Source organism: Entelurus aequoreus, linkage group LG26 (genome assembly GCF_033978785.1).
Source record: "Entelurus aequoreus isolate RoL-2023_Sb linkage group LG26, RoL_Eaeq_v1.1, whole genome shotgun sequence".
NCBI classification, from domain to species: domain Eukaryota; kingdom Metazoa; phylum Chordata; class Actinopteri; order Syngnathiformes; family Syngnathidae; genus Entelurus; species Entelurus aequoreus.
Genome location: NC_084756.1, coordinates 19,233,704 through 19,239,691, shown reverse-complemented (window position 1 = coordinate 19,239,691; position 5,988 = coordinate 19,233,704). Strand labels below are relative to the sequence as shown.

The following is a 5,988-nucleotide window of genomic DNA, read 5'->3' as shown; positions in this document are numbered from 1 at the left end:
CAAATTCCAAATGAGGTAATATTTTTTTTTTTAAAAACAACGTTTTCCAGTTAGAACATTAAGTATCTTGTCTTTGCAGTCTATTCAATTGAATATAGGTTGAAAAGGATTCGCAAATCATTGTATTTTGTCTTTATTTGCGATTTACACAATGTGCCAACTTTGCTGGTTTTGGGTTTTGTACTTTTAACGAGTTGTTACACAGAGAGCACAGCAGGTAGTTCTAACCCAATTTATCTGGCATATTTGTTGTTTCTGCATGCTTTTTGCTGTCTGTGTCTTCGGTCCTTGTGTCATTTACATTTGAACTAATGTGAACCGAACCACACTTGAGTTCACTTGTAAATAGACTGAAACCCACTCTGTCTACAGTACTCGTTTGGTAATTTTAATTCAGTGTGAACGCACAGTTAAGCCATTTTGTAGGGTTTTGGGTTCCTGCTGTTCAATAAAAGGGTTGTGGCAGTTACACCCCCCTCCCCACCACTCCACATAAGAGGAACAATCCCTGGCAAAAACGACATCACCAGACTTCAAAGATGTTCATTCTGTTGTTTATTTGTAGAAAAAAGCTGGTGACATACATATGGCGATGACGTCGTTAGCTGTCAGCGTGTTTATTGACAGCTCAGTATGTGAGTGCAGTGTGTGATTAGCTTAAAGAGATGTAGTGTGACTATGTGTAAGTATTATCCGAGCGTGGTCACCAGAGGGCGTTGAGTGTGCGTGTTGAGATCGAGGCGGAAGTCCAAAAGGGGAAAACACAGGCTCGGGCATCAGAGGGCAGGTGGATGGTAGAGGACAGGAGCGAGGCGTCGTGGTCAGTGGGCAGGCGTGAGGTCGAAGTCCAGTAAGAAAAGGAGGGAATCCAAAGGGGGTCCAGGTAGACGAGACACAGCTGGAGGACAACACGAGAGACGGTGAACACAACAGGAAGGGAACACATGGAGAGAGAAGGCTGAAGACGTGTTTGCTTACTGTTCTGGGTACGAGAAGCTACGTTCTGGCACCGGCTCTTAAGACACGCTGGCTTATGAAGGCTGGTCGCTCATCACGGGCAGGTGTGTTGATTGCAGATCTCTTGCGGAGGCACGCCCGCTGCGGAGAGGGAACGCCCGTAGGAGACCAAGAGGACCAACTGTCGGTGGAGTTAGAAAATCCCCAAGACCACAATGGTCCTAATCTTCCGAAGACTTGTTTTGAGGATACACACTAAATACCTATTCTTGAGGATGAAGAACCACATACTGAAATCAGCCATAGCTTTGTGAAGGACATACTGGACGCACATGGAGTCAAAACACACAACCCAACAACCAAAACTATAAATCAGAGCAATTTGTTGAAGGTTTGGAGGCCAAGGTAGAAGATGAGATGTCTGAGGAAGATGTGCAAGCTCATCCACCTGATGGAGGACCATCAGCTTTTCTGGGAAGGGACCAAAAGAGAACCTACAATTGAGTTATGTGAAAGAGGAGCTTGTAGTTGACCGAGACCATGAGGACACAAATCAAATACTTGTCGACCTTGTAGTTGACCAAACCCCACATACATGTTGACCTTGTAGTTGACCAAAACTGACACAATACATATACATACATAACTGTTGCCCAAAACCACGAGGACACAAAATACATATGTTGACCAAAACCACGAGGACACAAAATACATATACAGGTTGACCTTGTAGTTGACCAAAACCATGAGGACACAAAATACATATACATGTTGACCAAAACCATGAGGACACAGAATACATATGCATGTTGACCTTGTAGTTGACCAAAACCATGAGGACACAAAATACATATACATGTTGACCACAACCATGAGGACACAAAATACATAATGTTGACCTTGTAGTTGACCAAAACCACGAGGACAAAATACATACATGTTGACCAAAACCATGAGGACACAAAATACATTCATGTTGACCTTGTAGTCGACCAAAACCATGAGGACACAAAATACTTACATGTTGACCAAAACCATGAGGACACAAAATACATACATGTTGACCAAAACCATGAGGACACAAAATACATAATGTTGACCAAAACCATGAGGACACAAAATACATTCATGTTGACCTTGTAGTTGACCAAAACCACAAGGACACAAAATACATACACGTTGACCTTGTATTTGACCAAAACCACGAGGACACAAAATACATACATGTTGACCTTGTATTTGACCAAAACCATGAGGACACAAAATACATACATGTTGACCAAAACCATGACACAAAATACATACTGACCTGACCCCAAATAAAACCATGAGGACACAAAATACATACATATTGACCTTGTAGTTGACCTGACCCCAAATAAAACCATGACGACACAAACTACATACCTGTTGACCAAAACCGTGAGGACACAAGATACATACATGTTGACCTTGTAGTTGACCAAAACCATGAGGACATAAAATACATACGTGTTGACCTGACCCCAAATAAAACCATGAGGACAAATTAAATACATGTTGACCTTGTAGTTGACCTGACCCCAAATAAAACCATGAGGACACAAAATAAATACATGTTGACCTGACCCCAAATAAAACCATGAGGACACAAATTAAATACATATTGACCTTGTAGTTGACCTGACCCCAAATAAAACCATGAGGACACAAAATACATACATGTTGACCTTGTAGTTGACCTGACCCCAAATAAAACCATGAGGACACAAAATACATACATGTTGACTATGTAGTTGACCAAAACCATGAGGACAAATTATATACATGTTGACCTTAAAGTCGACCTGACCCCAAATAGAACCATGACAAATTAAATACACATTGACCTTGTAGTTGACCTGACCCCAAATAAAACCATGACACAAATTAAATACACGTTGACCTTGTAGTTGACCTGACCCCAAATAAAACCATGAGGACACAAAATACATACATGTTGACCGTGTAGTTGACCAAAACCATGAGGACACAAAATACATACATGTTGACTTTGTCCTCATGGTTTTGGTCAACTACAAACTAAATACACATTGACCTTGTAGTTGACCTGACCCCAAATAAAACCATAACACCACAAATTAAATACATGTTGACCTGACCCCAAATAAAACCATAACACCACAAATTAAATACATGTTGACCTTGTAGTTGACCTGACCCCAAATAAAACCATGACACAAGTTAAATACATGTTGACCTTGTAGTTGACCTGACCCCAAATAAAACCATGAGGACACAAATTAAATACATGTTGACCTTGTAGTTGACCTGACCCCAAATAAAACATGACACAAATTAAATACATGTTGACCTTGTAGTTGACCTGACCCCAAATAAAACTATGACACAAATTAAATGCACATTGACCTTGTAGTTGACCTGACCCCAAATAAAACCATGACACAAATTAAATACACGTTGACCTTGTAGTTGACCTGACCCCAAATAAAACCATGAGGACACAAAATACATACATGTTGACCTTGTAGTTGACCAAAACCATGAGGACACAAAATACATACATGTTGACTTTGTAGTTGACCAAAACCACGAGGACACAAAATACATACATGTTGACCAAAACCATGAGGACAAATTATATACATGTTGACCTTCAAGTTGACCTGACCCCAAATAAAACCATGACACAAATTAAATACACATTGACCTTGTAGTTGACCTGACCCCAAATAAAACCATAACACCACAAATTAAATACATGTTGACCTTGTAGTTGACCTGCCCCAAATAAAACCATGACACAAGTTAAATACATGTTGACTTTGTAGTTGACCAAAACCATGAGGACAAATTAAATACATGTTGACCTTGTAGTTGACCTGACTCCAAATAAAACCATGACACAAGTTAAATACATGTTGACTTTGTAGTTGACCAAAACCATGAGGACAAATTATATACATGTTGACCTTCAAGTTGACCTGACCCCAAATAAAACCATGACACAAATTAAATACACATTGACCTTGTAGTTGACCTGACCCCAAATAAAACCATAACACCACAAATTAAATACATGTTGACCTGACCCCAAATAAAACCATAACACCACACATTAAATACACGTTGACCTTTTAGTTGACCTGACCCCAAATAAAACCATGACACAAGTTAAATACATGTTGACCTTGTAGTTGACCTGACCCCAAATAAAACAATGAGGACACAAATTAAATACACGTTGACCTTGTAGTTGACCTGACCCCAAATAAAACCATAACACCACAAATTAAATACATGTTGTCCTTGTAGTTGACCTGACCCCAAATAAAACCATGACACAAATTAAATACATGTTGACCTTGTAGTTGACCTGACCCCAAATAAAACCATAACACCACAAATTAAATACATGTTGTCCTTGTAGTTGACCTGACCCCAAATAAAACCATTACACAAGTTAAATACATGTTGACCTTGTAGTTGACCTGACCCCAAATAAAACCATAACACCACAAATTAAATACATGTTGACCTTGTAGTTGACCTGACCCCAAATAAAACCATGACACAAATTAAATACACATTGACCTTGTAGTTGACCTGACCCCAAATAAAACCATAACACCACAAATTAAATACACGTTGACCTTGTAGTTGACCTGACCCCAAATAAAACCATGAGGACACAAAATACATACATGTTGACCTTGTAGTTGACCAAAACCATGAGGACACAAAATACATACATGTTGACTTTGTAGTTGACCAAAACCATGAGGGCACAAAATATATACATGTTGACTTTGTAGTTGACCAAAACCATGCGGACAAATTAAATACATGTTGACCTGACCCCAAATAAAACCATAACATCACAAATTAAATACATGTTGACCTTGTAGTTGACCTGACCCCAAATAAAACCATGACACAAGTTAAATACATGTTGACTTTGTAGTTGACCAAAACCATGAGGACAAATTATATACATGTTGACCTTCAAGTTGACCTGACCCCAAATAAAACCATGACACACATTAAATACACATTGACCTTGTAGTTGACCTGACCCCAAATAAAACCATAACACCACAAATTAAATACATGTTGACATTTTAGTTGACCTGACCCCAAATAAAACCATGACACAAATTAAATACATGTTGACCTTGTAGTTGACCTGACCCCAAATAAAACCATAACACCACAAATTAAATACATGTTGTCCTTGTAGTTGACCTGACCCCAAATAAAACCATTACACAAGTTAAATACATGTTGACCTTGTAGTTGACCTGACCCCAAATAAAACCATACCACAAATTAAATACATGTTGTCCTTGTAGTTGACCTGACCCCAAATAAAACCATGACACAAATTAAATACATGTTGACCTTGTAGTTGACCTGACCCCAAATAAAACCATGAGGACACAAATTAAAAATACATGTTGACCTTGTAGTTTACCTGACCAGACCCCAAATAAAACCCATCCATCCATTTTCTACCGCTTGTCCCTTTTGGGGTCACAGGGGGTGCTGGAGCCTATCTCAGCTGCATTTGGGCGGAAGGCGGGGTACACCCTGGACAAGTCTCTACCTCATCACAGGGCCAACACAGATAGACAACATTCACACTTGCATTCAAATAGGGTTGTATTAAAAATGCTTTGAGTAGTTTCTTGTAATAAATATTGAGTTAAGTAAAACTGCAGTTGCCTTAAATATTTTCTGTCAAAATTAAAATACCTCGATTAAGTGCTTTGACACACATCGTTTCCCAGACGATGTTGCGGGCCATTCGACATGTTGTAAATAACATGTCACTATCTTACACCTGTGCTAAAGTGGGTTCATCCCAAATAATGTATTCATGATTATTGAATGTTATTTTGTAAAAATCCTGATTATTTTTTTTATTTTTTTTTTCACTATGGCAAAACTCAACAGCCAGAAGCAGGACAGACTAACTTCCAATTAGGGCTGCAACAACTAATCGATTAAAATCGATTATAAAAATAGTTG

General features: G+C 38.9%; 1 long non-coding RNA gene across 4 annotated transcripts; it reads right to left on the bottom strand.

Annotated features, from left to right (window-relative positions):
- Positions 1-554: 554 nt before the first annotated feature.
- Positions 555-5,607, bottom strand: LOC133643655 (uncharacterized). Of its 4 annotated transcripts, none has more exons than XR_009824719.1 (4): positions 3,840-5,607; positions 3,578-3,738; positions 979-3,208; positions 555-898 (listed from the first exon to the last, which is right to left on the bottom strand). It is a non-coding gene; the product is annotated as an uncharacterized LOC133643655 (long non-coding RNA). The 4 variants fall into 4 exon arrangements; XR_009824718.1 differs by having other exon boundaries at positions 3,578-3,839; positions 3,998-5,607; XR_009824717.1 differs by having other exon boundaries at positions 3,578-4,563; positions 4,623-5,607.
- Positions 5,608-5,988: the final 381 nt, after the last annotated feature.